The following is a 17347-nucleotide window of genomic DNA, read 5'->3' as shown; positions in this document are numbered from 1 at the left end:
TCATTTTTTGTATGATTATGCATGCTGGTGGCCTGTCCGATTTGATTTTCCTACCTCGTGTCCTCCGCGCTCTGGAGAGAATCATCTCCAGCTGAGAGAGATGAAGAAAAAGAAAACTGCTATAAAAAGCCCTCCCAGGCCAATATGCTCAGAGGATTTCTCGCTCTTACACAACCTCTCCCATCCACCACAAGAGGCTCATATTAACGTATGCTGTCTTGCTCAAATCCACATGCACTCCTGACCAAATGAACCGTGCCAGTTAAATCTTTGACCCCAGTCTGGTCTTCTCGATATTAGCTCTCTCACAGACTTAGACATGCTGCACACGTCACGGCTCTCCAGACTGTCATTTAGGACTTGGCTTACAATGATACACATGTTTAAGGCATCAAAGCTGAGACACAAAGAGAACAGTGGAGAAAAAACGACAACAACAACAACAAAAACAACAAACGGAGAGCAGAAGCTGCTTACTCTGGCGGCGGGCCCAGTGCTTATGTTGGAGTGCGTGAGCGCTGGCCCGTCCAGCAGACACATCACTGCTTCATGCTGTTTTCATTAGGCTGTCTGATATGTGCTGTCTGGACCAGCACTCCCACCCTTTCTAAGTTCATGCCGGCTCAGGTTGCAGACTGCAACTAAAGGATGATTTAAGATGGAGTTTTCAAGTTTAAAGCGATAGTTTGGTAACAAATCAAATGTACACAATTTTCCCTTTACTCCAAAAGTACTTGATCAGCAAAGACAGGTTTGATGTCTGGAGTTTGCTTCTTGTGGTTTCTGTGGCCATGTTATGATTAGATTGTGTGATTGAAGGAAGGGTGCCACGCACCCGAGGACATGTTCGTGTAAATGTAAGGGTTTTACAAGCGTTTAGGCTGCATGAATTGCTAACACAACTTATAAACTTCGCAGGTGGTTTCAGCTGTGCAATGAAGACACAGTTGGTTAGGTGGTTTTTCGTTGTTAGGGATGCACCAAAACACACAATGAGAATCTTTAGCATTCACATTACAAATGTTTTGTGGTCATCTGCATCACTGACCACCTCTGAAGGTGGTTTGAGTGACTGGATCATAATACATCTCCCCCAGTCACACTTGTATCTAGCGCCTGTCCACTTATGATCAGATCAGGACAGATACTTATGGCAGGTGTGAACGGGGCATTAATGTATCTTAACTGTAATTAGGGTTGCACTGATACGTGCGCTTAAACACAGTATCGGTATTGGCGAAGAGGAAAACGATACTTATGACCAATACCGCAAAGCACACGCACTGCTGAGTGATGTTTACAGGCTGCTGAGTCACGTGTGCATGGAACCTAATACACGTCAGCAGTGTATGTTGACAAGCAGCAGCAAGAATGCTTATGGCAGAATCTGTAACACCAGTGTTTTGCGGGAAGGTAATAGCAGTGGGTGACAGACCAAGTGGAATTCTCCCTGAGGTATTCGTTTCACCAATATGCCACAAATACTCCAGATAATACACTGTAACACGTTAACATCATTGCCTTTAGCTGAATGGCTGAGTCATGGTGCATTTACACTTCTCCGGCGCATCAATGGATGTGAACATATCCTCTGCTTCAGCTGACCGCATGTGGGTGTTACAAGGGAGTTTCCTGCAAAATACAATTGAAATGTAGTCTTCTTTATTCAATATTTATGTAAGTAATGCTTCTATTTTTTATCAGAATCATAAAGTCAATTGATCAGATCAATTGACTTTAGCCAGGTGTAGCCAGGTACAGTCTGAGTTCTAACGTGGAATTGAATAAACATCAGGACTTGCAAGCTGTTAAGGTTAGATAGAGTCAGTATCGGTATCAGCACTTGGTATTGGCCGATACTTAAGGATCAGGTATCGGTACCGGAATGAAGAGAGTGGTATCTTAACCGTAACATAGCAAGACAGTTACTTGCTACTACAGTGTTTAACTACATAACCTACAGTACTGTGCAAAAGTCAGAGACCACACACACATTATTTAAGCTGCTTATCCTTCTGGGTCGCAGGAGCCTATCCCAGCGATTACTGGACAGAAGGCAGGAAACACTCTGGACAGATAGCCAGTCCATCACAAGGAAGACACAAAGACATATACATTCAGACCTAGGGGCAATTAAGTGTGCCTAGTTGGCCCAATTAGGAGGAAACCCACACAGACTGTCATCATCAGATAAACTGTCATCATTAGATAAACAGCACTTGAAGCTTTCATCTTTGAGAGAAAATCTAAAAAACTCCACAGATGTTTCTGTTCTTCCTTTCACTTTGAGAAGACCACTCAACACTATGGGTCTGAAAGGATGTGTAGCTGTCAAGAAGCCCTTACTGAGAAAAGAAAATTGAGAAAACTGAAGAAAATATGCAAATCAAACAAAGAAGCTGCTAGTGTTCTCAGAACAATGGAGCACCTCAGAGTCCAGACCTCAACACTACTGAATGTGTTTGGAATCACTTTGATTGTGAGAAGCAGAAAATGCAACCAACTTTTAAGACTGAACTTTGGAGGTGTGGAAAAATATCCCTGCAGATTTCTTTGAAAAAATGACATCAAGTTTCTTGAAAAAGAATAGAAGCTATAATAAAGTCAAAGGGTGGACACACCAAATAGCTGTTGAGGTTTCTGTGTAATTTTCTGTTAAATATGTTTTCTGCTTTTTTTCTGACCCTGAAAAATGAATAACTTGTAGTAAACGGCTGTTTTGACAGAAAATTAAAAAGTTAAAGGATGGTCTCTGACTTTTGCACAGTGCTGTACGTTCTTCCGTTTTTATAGTTCTATACAGTGTCAGAAATCACACACACAAGCTTATGTAAGATTATTTAACAACTCAACATGGACTGAGGCAAGTGTGTGATGATTTATGCATGTGGTTTGCACAATGCTAATTGGTGCGGTAACAGCTTCCATTCCTTGTTAGCGGCATTAGTCTTAGAGCTCCAGAGCAAAACTAACGAAGCAAACTTCGCCACCAAATATGTCTTGGCTGATCGACTAGATTTGGGGTAAGAGGAAAAAATGTAAACCAAATACTAGTTAAGGACAGAAACTGGGGTTGGCTGTAAAAAAGGAAATGCTGTGAGTAACACCTTTATGAAAAGTGAAGTGCTCTCAGTTCTCTCAGCACAGGAGAGAGTGCTAATGTACCCTGAAGAGCAGCGTTCCAAAGGGCCTTAATGTCATCACTCACATCTAGAGGTGTCATGCCGGCCTTATCGGCCCAACTCATCTTTAACTCATCTTTAGAGCTTAATGCCTTTAGAAGTGGAGCTTTAAGCCTGCCTGAATACCTCCTTAACTCCAGCCAGAGAGCGCAAGGGAAGAAAGAGTGCAGGCGAGACAAAGGGAAAGAGAGAGAAGGGGAAGAAGGAATATGGAGAGTTTTATCAGCCTTTCTCAGATACTTCATTTTTACTCACATATACATTTATGCACAATTTACTAATATACTGTAAATATTTTCTTGGCTTGGGTGTATGGTTCTAGGAAAAAACAAATTGCTATAGAACATTTACATTAGGTGGAGGTTGCTTAAAAGGTTCTTTACACTAACATTTCATTTACATTTAAAGGGAAATTCCACCAAAATTTCTGCATATTCAAATTTCTAAGATGTAAACAAAGTCATTCAGAGTTTGGGCCGGAATTATTCACTGTGGTGATGATAGGAACCTGTTCTCTGAACAGTTTAATGTCTCTAAAAGCTACCTCACAGGAAGGAATAAAATGAAATACTTAGGAAACCACTGCCTGATGCCTGACACATTGTTTTATGATTGTTTTGACATAAGCTATTGGGCTAAAATTGACTTTTTAAACCTACTCATGACAGAACAGAGCATCCAGGCCGCTGTGAAGCAAAATAGTACCCAAAGGAAACTGATGTGCCACAATTTTACCATAATTTTATTTTACATATAAAAACTCAGAAGACACGTGTAAGTGTCTCTGGTCACTTAGGATAGTAAATATAATGACTATATTGTGATGCCTGGTTCCTGTCACCACCACTGAAAATAAATCAGAGTCTGTAATTTTCTCTACAGTGAACTATTCCATATCAAACCACTGAATGACTTTGTTTACATCTCTACTGTTGAATTATTGAACACATTTTGAACACTTTGAAGAACCATCCACTAAAAAAAGTGTTCCTTCTAGGGCACTGCTCCAAAGAGCCCTTTTTGGGACCATTATGTTTTAAGATATGGGGCTTAAAGTTTTTTTATAAACTATGTCATGAGTGGAGGTAAAACTCTATTCACTTAAAGGTTCCACAAAACCACTCAGCAAACACATAGCGCATCTGGGGTGGCAATTCCTGCCTGGCCAGTCTAATCTACCACTCTATGAACTGTCGCAATCGTTTGTTTTGCTCTTCAATTTCTCCAATCCGCAGCTTTCTTCACCAGGCTTAAGCAGTAATCCATTCTTCAGCCTGAGTGGCCCACATGTACTGGGGAAACGTCCAGCTTTGTCCATATCCAGGACAAACTTTCCACTTCATTCCATCTCATTCATCTCTCAGACAGCTGGTCCTCTCCCCTATGTGGGTCAGCAACATCTGGGCCACAAATCCAGCTGCGAAAGGGTGAATGAATAAATGGACACACTAACAGACAGAAAGGGAGGATGCTGTGGCTGCCGTGGTGGAAAAAAAGAGAAAGAGGCATTCCTGTGGAGAAACACTCACACAAAAGAGGCCTAAGGAGCCACGCAAGCAGAAAGAAAAACAAGATGCTCATTAAGAGCATGAAGGCCAAGGCTGAGGGTGCCAGTGCATGCCAAATAAATGAGAGTATTAGGATAAGGGGAAGGAAAAGAGATGCCGAAAAGTCGGGGGGGGTATTTTATACTGTGGGCATCATCAGTGCTTCTGGAACACTGAACAACTGTGTGTATCCTATAAAAAAAAATAGAATAAACTCAAGTTTCACTCTAAATGTGGCACTACTGGTGCATTTTTGTCCATTCTGACTTATTAAACCTCAGAAAAGCTAAGCGTCACTTCTGAGTGGTGCAACCAAATAAGCGTCTTTGGGAGCTTGCAAGCTTGATCCCTGGCAATGCCACAGCCCAGACTGGGAGCCCAGTATGACTGGTCTCGTTATCTCTGCGTGGGTCAGATGGCCCTCCTTTCTTCCCCATTGCTCAGCATAATACTGGCCAATGTGGTTGTCTGTTAACATTCTCCTCCAAGCATGTTGAGCTGCTCAATGATGTTATGTTAGCAGCAGTGTAAAAATGTGGTGGCTAAGCTTGAACGATAATGTAAATTCAGACAAATGACTACTGTCTGCAGCTTTATCACAATAAACAATATTATAATTCAGTTACGTAGTACCACATTTGAGCGTTGAGTCTTTCCCTGTATATTACATTTTTCTTGATGGTAATATAATTACCATATAATTACTAACTGAGTTAGCTTCTAATATTACATAGTAATTTAAAATAATAACCATATTCTGAACAGACAGCCGGTAACACTGTTTACATTCAGTGGTTCTCTGTGTTTTGTGTTTGTTTAGTTGGAAACCAAATTATTGATAATTCTTCTTCTGGACAAGCTCTTCCATTTCACTCCCTGCCAGAGTGTAGATCTTGTTTTTCAGCGTTTATCTGTTTCACTTGCATGTTCATTGCATTCCTTTCCAGATTGAAAAACTTAGTTATAATCTTTAATACAAAAAGTGCAGTTGAGAGTGTGTATGTCTGAAGTTAACAGGTACTGTGCAGATGGAACCATTACAAAAAGAGAATGTGAAACAGAATTAAAGAATTATTAATAATTACATATTATCAGCACTTATTTAAATGATCACAGTATTCAATAATATCAATTCTCAGCCCAAAGCTACACGATGAAAAATGGCTCATCAATCTATCTAAAAAAAATTACTTCATGTGGTAAAAAGCAATTGAACTAGTTTTATTCAATTTAAAAAAATTACTTTGATTGAAAGAATCGTTCATTCAGAGTATTTATTTAGGTTGAATAAAACTAGTGAATTTACTTGTTACTACATGAAGTAACTTTTTTAGGTAGATCTGACGAGTGATTTTTTACAGTATACACAAAGATGGTTCTTCAAGGGTTCTTTAGTAAAGACAATGGTTCTATATAAAATCATGAAGACTCAAAGGACCATTTGCATGCGTAAATGGTTCTTTGCATGGTGAAATGGCTCTTCAGATTGATGGAGAATGTGTTGTATATGCATATCTATATATCACCAAAAAGAGTCTCTTATTGTTATGATGCCAAGTTTACAAAAACAGAAGAGCCTTTTTGGTGCTATATAGAACCCATTTCTAAAACCATATACAACACATTCTCCACTAATCTGAAGAGTCAGTTCACCATGCAAAGAACCATTTACGCATGCTAATGATTCTTAGAGTGTTCAAGAATATAGAACCACTTTATTTACTAAACAACCCTTGAACCCTCTTTTTTAAGAGTGTAGAAGTGGCTTCATGGAAACACATACCAGCCTTCATGCTCTCAGCTTGGTAGCATCGTGTGATAGGAGGAGACCTAAATACTGGGTGGAACTGGAAATGAAAACTAGCCATGAAAAGCGGGTAAAAATAAAAAAATGACATCATGATATCCATTCAGTATTGTGAATATTTTGCCAAAAGGCCGAGGGTGGGGGGGTGCCACTGTGCGACAAATAAATGAGAAAATTAGAACAAGGGGGAAAAAGATATGCAGGAGAGAGCGGGTAAAAATGTATCCCACAGCGAGAGTATCTTATTCCAGCATCTATAAAAAGTCTGAGGCAAATAGGAAAGCAGAGAGCGGAATTGATTTTTTTTCATCCTCTGAATTTTTATCCCCCTCGTCCCTCGTCCATTTTGGAGGAACAGGAGTAATCAGAGAAGCAATCCGACATGACAAGCAACTTTTGATCTCTCTAAATCACCCTACTCTCTCCCACTGCCTCTCTCTCTCTCTCTCTCTCTGCCCCCAGTGACTCTGACCTTTATTTCTTTGTCCTTAGGTTATCTTTTCATCCCTCTATATTTCAGTCTAATTGCTAGTCCTTTGAATATACCATCTCTTTTTCTCTGTATCTTTTTCTTCCCATCTTTCTTCTTCTCCCCCTGGCATGGAAAAAAGATAGACACACACATACACACACACACACACACACACACATACACCCCTCCAACCCTCCCCTCACCCCCCACCTCCAAAGCACACGCACAAATCCCTGTGCCGACATCCTAGCAACATTACAGGGCCATTTGATCTCTTCGAAGCCAGAGACGGACCTCCCCCCTGCAAATCCTTTGTTGACATCCCCAGTGTATCAAACGGTGCTGCTTCGCTGAGCCAATAGGCAGCTTGCCTGTCTCTGCTCCTCCAAGAGCATGCCAGCAACAGTACTGGAACATGCTGAAGTTAAAGGGCGGAATCTAATCCTTCAGTCACTTGCTGAACATCTTCACGACTCAGCTCAACTCAACTCCATCTATCCCTTAATCCCAAGTCAAAAAAGGTCTTTTGATCTACTCCTCTTTTAATAATATTGTTCGCAATAATGATGCTTTTTTATGTGATCTAACAAAGTCATTGGTAGATTTTCATCCTGTGTCACAAACTGCTATTTTGAGCAACTAAACATGCTATGAATACTTAATACTTCAGTTGCTTTTTATTGTTACTTTGATTAACCCAGTCAATAATAAGTGTTTCCATAGTGAAGTGAAGTGTGTTCTGAATGTGTGCGCATGCATCTATCACAGATCACTGTGCATTTAGCAATAAGGACAGCATGATGCTTCTTTTATACAGTGATAGAAAACACAGTAGCACGCAGAAAGCTCCAGTTCCACATGCTCACCCATCTCACTTTGACCAACACAGACATGCATGCAGACTGTACTGAGTTTAAGGGGACAAAGCCAAAGTCTCTGACTATGTCACAGATGACAGGTTAGGTATAGTAGAGTCAAGCAGCGCCTTTGGTACTTAATAAGTATCACAAAGCAGCTACACAAAATAAACAACAGTAAATAAAAATAATGATAAAACTGCTGTTGCTGCCTCAGTACTGGGAAGAGCTGATTGACTTTTCATAAAAATACTCTAGTTTTCAAAAGTTCAGAATCACCTGTCATATTAATAATTGCTGTTATTTGATTCAGTAACTGATAAAGTGTAGACTGTAATACTAAAATCTAGACATCAGAAGGTATTTCAAGATGTTTACTTAATATTTCATAATATAAGTTTTATTTGGGAACACAAAGTTATAAAATGATAAATAATATACTGCAATTATTTGTTTATAGTAAAGTTATCTGAGATTTGATCGCTACTTTTCGAATACAAGGCATTCTGTTAATTAATTACAACTCATTCTTAAGATACATTATGTAAATTTGGGGAATATGCAGACCTCTCTGGTGGAAATGTCTGGAGTAAACCCAACTGCCCCCTCACATTTTGAAAGAGAGAACTCAGAGAGAACTGAGAACAAATAGAACTCAGAAGATGTGAGTGAATTAACTACTATTGTTATCGTATCTTTATCAGTATTGGGGTCATTGTGCTTTTGAAATGTAAACATTAAACTGGACCTTCGTTTTGAGCCTGTGCATGTGACATTAACACATAAAGATGTACAACTCAGAAAAACTCCCCTAAAATCTGACCTGACACCTCTGATTTTTAAATTGTCATCTACAGCTCTGTTCATCTTTCTGAAATCTGATTTTTTTTACAGCTTCCTACTAATTAGTTGAAAGTGTGAAGTTAAAATGAGTCATTTTAAACATTTATCTGCAACATCTAAAAAATGTTATTAAAAAAAAACAGTGAACTTTTGAACGCTAATGTACGGAGCAGTAATGCATGATAAAGCTCTGATTCTGTGACAGTGTTTTGTGGGAATGTATTCCAGGGCAAAACCCAGGATGATCCAGGAAAATCATAGAGGGGTGGCAACTCTAAATGAAACAGACAACAAAAGAGAATCAGTCAATGAGGAAAGGTCCACAAATTTGAGAAACTGTGTTCTAACTAAAAAGCCAGTCCAAAAAAAATGTCTTTAGCTTCATCATAATATCTGAATTTTGACTTGGTAAACTGTTCCAGCATAAACATATTTGAATATCTTGCAGGAGCATCTCTGAACATTACTGAAGCATCATGTCGTGCTGTTCCAGTCTTTGCAGAACATTTTAGCTGGCAGGAACGTTTTAATGAAGCCGGCAGGGGTCGAGCCCCGACCCAAATCAATGGAGCATCTATTTCACACGGCGCTCGTACAGGAGGAGGTGCTGGTGAAGGTTTCATGAGGGGAGTCATGGAGCGAGGGCGAGAGCGGAAAGAGACGAAAGGAGAGAGAGAGAATACTAATGAAGACGGTAAAAATAAGAATGAGGCTGTGTCCTCGGTGGGTGAAGTCCCTCCAGTCAGGGCGAGAATAACAGCTCACTTTGCAGCCTTCATTTAATTCCTCAACTGGGACCGCTGCCAATCTTAGCTGTCCATCCGTCAGGAGGATGAGGGTGGTGGAGCGAGGCTGCGGGCCATAAAGCCTGTGGCTGTTTTCATTTAACATGTGTTGGGTGGGAATGACCTGCGAGGGTCAGCTGAGGTGCATAAACATACACTCATCCCTCAGTCTGATTACACTGGGGAACAAATGATGGCATGCGAATTAAGGGATATTACTCATAGAGAGAGAGAGAGATAGAGAGAGATATGTGAGTAGTGTGGAGGGTGTAAATGTGCCAGTTGTAGGCAGATGGATGTAAATGCAGCTGTAGGCTTCCCGCCCCCTTCAGGTTCATTTGTGGATCTACAAACACATCAGGCTGAGTGCTCTCTGTTATCAGAGCAGCCCAGTTCAGCTCTCACAGGAGTTTTATAATCACGACCTAGCTGCACACGGCACGCACATCACTTTATCATCATGAAAGAACGAGGTGGGGGGGTTATGGGGCCTGATAATCGGAGGGCTGCTCTCACTGGAGGCTGAATGACCTCTGGGACACGCAGTGTGTGCGCGTGTGGGTGTGTGTCACAGCTAAAAGCAGGACAAGAGAGAAACAGATAGGAGGTTGGACCACTACAACCCACTGGAATTGGTCAAGGAATGATGGTTAGCCCTGTTGCCAGGGTTTTCTCCAGAAAAGATCGATTCATTTCCACATATTGCATTATATTCGCTCAAGACATGGACAAATTCCCATCAAAGGCTGAAGTGCATCTGTGTTGTGTCTAACATCAAGAGACGCATAGCACAGTACAGTCAGAACAGATGCACGGCATTCCAGTTAAGTCGGCTTGCGTTTCATCCTTTGAAGTTGCAATTATCATCACTGATAACAAAACCAAGGCTTAATGCAATATTAATTATCTCTGACTCGTAGCTCAAGTAGAGGAATTCTGTCCAAACTGTGGATTCCATACCCATTTGTGTTTGTGAGTAAGGTGATATGATTATGATTAGGTTTATTAGGATTTGAATTTGATGAAATGTTCTTATTGAAAATGCACCAATCGTTTAAACCAGTGGTGTCCAATCTTATCCACAAAGGGCCGGTGTGGCTGCAGGTTTTTATTCCAGCAAAGCAGGAGATCACCTGATCAGCAGTTTGAAGACTGAAACCAACTGATTAAACAAGTGGAATCAAGTGTGCTCCAGCTTGTTTTGAGTGAAAACCTGCAGCCACACCGGCCCTTTGCAGATAAGATTGGACACCCTTGCTTTAAACGTGTGGCATATTTTGTGCCATCGAAAACAAACAGGAAAAGTCAGAAGTGCAGACTCGAACCTCTCAACACAGAATGCAAATCAAACATAAACGCAATTCATTATGTAACTAACCATGCAAGTAATAATGTAATTATGTAATTAGAAAAATAACTTTCGGGGGTCAAAAATGAAGCAACGTTATAACGACACTGCAAAGAAATATCTTTGCAAGTGAAAACATTAAATCTAGTCAGTATAACTGTGTCATTCTACCATTGCTGTGGCAAACGGAGCATGAATGTTAAAAAGTAATTCAAGTGTAAAGCGTAGTCTGTTACTTTAAACATCAGTAAAGCTGTAACACCACTGACTAAATTACTAAAATATGAGTTTTTATAAAAGTAAATGTACTGTGACTTTACTTGAAAGGTCACATTGTATTTACAAATTTACAAATAATACATTCCTGATGTATTTTATTTTAAATTTAAAAGAACTGAATGTTTAATGAGTGGCACCACTGACACTTTTTATCTTTTAATAGAAATATATAAAACATTTCCCTAACCGTGTACTTCTCAGAATTAGTCTTGAGATGTCCATCCATACAAAGTCAATTCAAAAATACCTTCCTTTTTTTCTTTTTCCTTTTTTTAAGGAAAAAACACCACTGACAAAAAATCTTGGGACAAGATTTATTATCAACATAAAATGGTTTTTATATATTTAAATAGTTTTAACATAGGACAAACAATCGTTTTAACACATCAAAATTGTTTCACATAAAAATAGCACTTCAGCACCTGTGAAGTCACTGCTGTGACATCTTGTTTTTCATGCACAACATGGATAAAAATCAAAGAAGAACTGTTATAGTTTTTGTGTTGGTTAATTTAGGAATAGAACAAAGAGTACTAAGACATGCTTTTATTCTTATTCTGAACTCAATTTCATGGCTTCAAAGTTGTGGGACACCACTAGCCATCACAATGGTAGAATGACCTGTCTAATATTTATCATTGTTGTTGCAAGAACATATAAGATTATTCAGCTCATTTCTAGGTGTCTACTTATTTTATTGGCACTGGCACATCATTGCGCTTGTTTCAAAACATAATGCAGATAATTTTGCTTGCTCCAAGAAATAATGCCTGAAACAAGCGAAATCATCTGCCAACAGAATAAGACAACTTCACAGCTGAGGTGGAGCATTTGAGGAAGGCAGTACAATGAGGTCAACCGTGAGCATGCTTCCTTTGAGGAACTCACGCTTTTTAAAGGTACTTTCTATTTCTAAATGGGTCACACAAAGAGGGAATGGTGACCTCCATTTACACTGGCATTGCACCAAACCAGAGACAAAGACAAGCACCGGTGTGCCAAACTGAAACAAGCCAGCTTTCATCTTCAGAACAGACCACTGGCTACTGATTATTTGCCATTATGTGGAAATGTAAATGAGATCTGTTGTCATGTAAGAACCTCACTTTATACAGCATTCCATCCAAAAGAAGTAAGTGAAGAAGAATCTACTGATAGAATAGAAAAGCTGCCTGCAATAAACTGTATTTATTATGTATGGAGTCAAAATAACAATGGCAGGTGTTGATTGTTACGTAACAGAGCAAGTCATTTAAAACTGAGTTTTATATCACTCACCATTCAATATTACATGAAAGTCTTTGTGAGTGAAGTAATTCCCAGATCCAATATATTTCCTTTCTGTATATCTGCTATTGCAGAGGTAAACAAAAAAGATAGGAGAATTGAGTTTTCAATGGAATATATAATGCATCGAATTTCAAAGAATTCAGGGACACAAAGGAGATCCGCTAAATCGCAGCCATGAAAAATTCATTCTTCGGGACAAAGTAGCCTCCTTAGAGTTGGCAGTAAGACTTCAGACAATGACAACAGTGCTCCTTTGGAACTCAGTTTGAAAGGCAATCTATTGTTTTCCTGCTTGTCTAAGTTTACTTTTTATCTACTTTTGAACACTTTTCTCATTGCTGTGTTAATATTCTTGAACATTCTCCTGCTTCTCACTTGCACCAGGCCTTAACACATCTGACAAAGTCAAGCACAAAGCACCGATTCCCTGTGGACCTCATTAAGAACAGTAGTAGTTCGTAGTAGATGATTATCATATCCGAGCTTATACAAAATAGATGAATGAACGTGTGATCTTTAAAGCCACAATGAGACATTTTAAAAGCCTTTTGTTTACATCAGCTTTAAGAAACACATTCTCAGAAACAGCTCCGATGAGCCTAAAGAGCTCAAACAGCAACTTTATTACCCCATCAGGAATCAGTACACGGGGGAATCAATTCTGTTCAATCTGTTTCGAAACAAAGCAATTACTGCTTAAAAGGTACTTCAGCTTACTGTTCAATCATGGAGAGCTCTGATTTGAACAAATCAAATGTCAGAGTCACCACTTTGAGTATTTGACACACAGTGACCAGTTAAGCCCAAAGCGACAGCCAGAGATGCTAATGTGCAGCATCTAGCTCAGTGATACAGTCATGTTAATGGGCACAAATGATATCTGAGCCTGCAAAAATATCTGGAATAAAGGCAGTATATCTAATATTTCATGTTATAGGGCTTCTGCAAGGTTATTTAAACTTGCTTCAACCTACTTCTAGATATTTTACTTATTTTACGATATCTTACCAAGTGTGATTTTCTTTGCACTGGCAACCATTACTTCTTGAAAGAAGAAAATTTGTGTATTAAGATGATTTTACTTCATATGATTACTTAAAAAATAAGAAAATGTCAAGAAATTAGTTGAATAATGATATAATAAGATCATTAATATTATCCCCAATCTTAATATGAGTACTATCAGATTTCCGCTCTTCAAGATATCAAGAATGATATGCAAATAAAATCATTTTTAGCCATTTTACAGTGTTTAATGACCTGATTGATTCCATTCACTGTTAAAATTTGCATTTTGGACAACATAAAAAATTAATAATGCAATAGCTACCAAAACCTTTGTCGCAGTTTATGTTAAGTTATTACCATTTAGAGCTTAAAAATGCTGCGCATACTACACAAACATGAATGTAATGTTTCTGCATGTCATTTATTAATGACAATACCATAGCGGTGATTATATATTATGAGTATTACTGTCTTCCTTTCTGAGACTTTGCATAATGGCGCAATAGTCTTCATTCATTTATCGAATCCTGGTCTTAATGGCCATCATGTCATTAGTGAACCTACAACATGTTTGCCAAAAACACAGTGATTTAAAGTGTCTACGATAAAACTACTGCGTCTGTTGAATATTGCGATATGCCTTATTATTAAATACTGGCACATGTGTTTTGGACAAACTTTTTTTTTATATGTCTGCTGAGAAAAAAGGTCATTATTCCCTGGTGGGAGTCCGCCTCCAGGGTGAACACACCAATGCACAGGCACATCAATAAGGTCTTACAGACTCTACAGGGGTCCACATGTGGAGGCCTGACGGTCCTCAGCCATGAATACAGACCTAATGCCACCCAGGATTCCATCACACAATGGAGAGCAAGCAAATAAGTGCTATGGAAAGAGGATAAGTAGCAAAATAATATCATCTCGTTATTCAATTGCCATAAGCTCCCTTAGGCAGAAGCTCAAGTACTGAGTACAGCACATGCATTTGATTTACATCCATTGTCTCCCTCCCCAAAGGATGTGGAAAGAGCTCGTCTCTACCAGAGTGCTGGAGAGAGAGAGACATATGATAAAGGCAGTGTCGTCAGCGAAACCACCAAAACTACATCACAGATTCATAACAGAACTGACCTTTACACCATGGAGACAGTAAAGAGTAATAGCATGCTAAGAAGAGACTGTGGGTGTGGAAGGAAGAAAACGAGGGCAGGAAAGGGAAAAAAGCATGTACGCAGTGTGTACTACAGTGGATGACACCAGCTTAGGTTTCACTTGAGCTTTGCAGTCCAGTTTCAAAACAAAAATATAAAAGTATTATTAACATATGAATGTCAGTTTTCTGTAACTCTAATTTCCATATGTTATCTGAGCTTGTCTGAGTGTGACGAGTTTATTTAATTTAAACCATACAGCCAAAAAAGTGATTATTTATCCCTTAATTTATTGCATTAAGGGGCATGTTTATGCCCCTTTGTGCCAGTGCTGGTGGCCAGTTTAGCAAGTTATCTACTTCCATGTAAATGAACATATGCATAAACAATATAAACCCCTGGTTAGCTTACATGCTTTTGTATTTCTGATTCTGGTTCAAATAGTGACTTTTAAAGACAAAATTAGGGCTGCAAAATCAAATAATTACATTGTCAAATATTCTGTCAAATATTATCTTGAGTATTCAAATATTCTATAAGAATCTAAAAGACTCGAGATGTGTTTATTTTAATGATTAAATAAAAACCTTGATATTTATTTATTTATTGATTTATTGTTATTCTTTCTGATCCGGATAGACGGCTCACTAGCCTGCATGCTGTCAATTATTCTTTTAAATAAATGCAGTAGAAAACAGCTGCCTAGCAATCCACAGCAGTAGAATAAGTGTTTGAACTGAGGCGGACAGATAAAATTGGGATTATCGGCTCACATTAGAGCTCTAATACAGACAAACAGGAGTCAAGATATCACTGTGGCATTGACATGTATCAAGTCTCAAAAAAGAGAAAAGGAAAAAATGTAAAATATGAAGGAATGTTTTGGTTTTAATTTTTTTATGTAACTGATTAAAACCCCAAATCATTGACATCCAATCATCAGCAATAACAAATTAGCCATTTCTAAAAAATATGTATATATAAATGTTTATATTAGCTTCTAATTTTATAGTACATCAGCTTGCAACCTAACTGGTTTGGTAACGTTATGTAAACAAAATTAGGATACCTAATTCCTAAAATTAGGATAGGAATGTTTATTTGAGATTAGATTGGTTGGATTCAGATTAAACTATCTGGATTACATCTGGCCTGGTGCTTATACACACAATAATTCAGTGAATGTTTTGCATATTAAACAAACTGGACTCAAAATAAATAAACATGCCATAGCAATATTTAATCAAATACACAGCTAAGCCATGGATAGGACGCTTGTGATCCAACACACTCGAGTCAACAAAAACTAATGTGCCACATTAGCCAATTACCTAGATTAGCGCATTTCAGCAATATCACAGAAGATTATTTTTAATTGATTGAGGAAACCAAAAGATGCAATAACAATTACAGTACAATTAGTTGTTTAGCCCTAACAGGAGCGCACCAAACAGTTTACTAAAACTGATCATTCTAAATCATAGCCTGAGGACTGAGGACTGTCCAAAATTATCCTCCGCATTTATTTTAAACCGTTTACAAGCTGCAGGTCTGTGAGAGTGCTGAGGCAGATGGAGAGCCCCCCAAAAAATCCTGCTTAAGGCCCCTGAAGTACTAGAGCTGTCCTTGATTTTGCGTTTTGAGAGGGAAACTCTTATTAATACATATGCAATGAGGCAAAAGAGGGGCAACTGCCCCTTTGATCCACTTATGGGCACTAAATGGCCGTTGATTATGAATAATAGTATGGAAATTTCATGCGATAAAAAATTCAAATGGATAATGTTAAACGTCCATCCAAGATATAACTGCACAAAATTCCACAACTGCAGACCATCACAAGGAGTTCTGTGGCTTTTTACCTTATCATACTAAATTGAATTGTTTGGCATGAATAGGTCAATTTAAAGTAATGTATCCATGAACATAAACAGTTGTATATACAGAGATGTTCAGCAGGTCTGTGCTTTTGCCAGAATAATTTAAAAAACAGCATCGTGATTCATTTCAAGTTCTTGGTAAACTATAAAACAGGATGAAAGAACATCGAGAAATGTACAATGCAGACAGAAGTAAAGGTTAAGCCTCACAGGTACAAAGCAAGTTCAGATTCTCTGTAATACATCTCACTGCAAGACCTCTTCACGCACCTGACCCTGCACAGCCACATGCACCTAGTGAGACGAGAGTCTCTAAAACAGGGGTTCAGCAGCCAAGAAGACTTCATAAGAAATCATGAATAACTATGAACACTTTTTGTTATTACTCATATGGTAATTCCATAGCCAAGGTCAGCTGTTTAAAAGAGGGCTTTTGTGCTTTAACTTGCGGTCATCCAGATTATGCTGATGTAATGGCCTTTATTGCTTTTTCTGAAATGTAAAATGCGCAGCACACAACCTCAGTAACCTCAAGATTTCTTTCATAATATCATAATATGCACAGTGAGGTATGGCACCCGGATTATCTACCAGTTGTACAAGCTGAGATTAAATTTAGAGAAGACTATTTTTCACTATACACATGATAACATTCTCTCTATCACTCACTTGAACACAGATATGCACACAGAGCCTTTAATCTATTATGTCACAGCACAGAATTGAGAGTGGCGTCACCTTTTCATTTAGCAGCCAACAAATGCAACTAGTAACTTGTGTAAAATCAAAGTCAACTCACTTCCTCTGTCCTTCTGCTCTGAAAACAATGGATGTATTGAATTTAAATGTGTATGTAATTTCCACACAAATAAAATATATGACATAAACACAATTT

General features: G+C 38.6%; 1 protein-coding gene across 3 annotated transcripts in view; it reads right to left on the bottom strand.

The window, feature by feature from the left end:
- The window catches only part of hpca (hippocalcin), a 42532-nt gene that overhangs the window by 10990 nt on the left and 14195 nt on the right, over window positions 1–17347 (bottom strand). The window contains exon 1 of one of the 3 annotated variants that reach the window (XM_036566296.1): window positions 478–536. The exons of 1 other annotated variant lie outside the window; for it this stretch is intronic. The gene's annotated coding sequence lies outside the window, so the exon portion shown is untranslated. Of the gene's footprint in view, window positions 1–54; window positions 228–477; window positions 537–17347 lie in introns of those variants that run through there. One more of the 3 variants, XM_036566295.1, reaches the window with a different exon arrangement.

This window comes from Colossoma macropomum, unplaced genomic scaffold (assembly GCF_904425465.1).
Source record: "Colossoma macropomum unplaced genomic scaffold, Colossoma_macropomum, whole genome shotgun sequence".
Lineage (NCBI taxonomy): Eukaryota > Metazoa > Chordata > Actinopteri > Characiformes > Serrasalmidae > Colossoma > Colossoma macropomum.
This window is presented reverse-complemented; position numbering and strand designations above follow the sequence as displayed.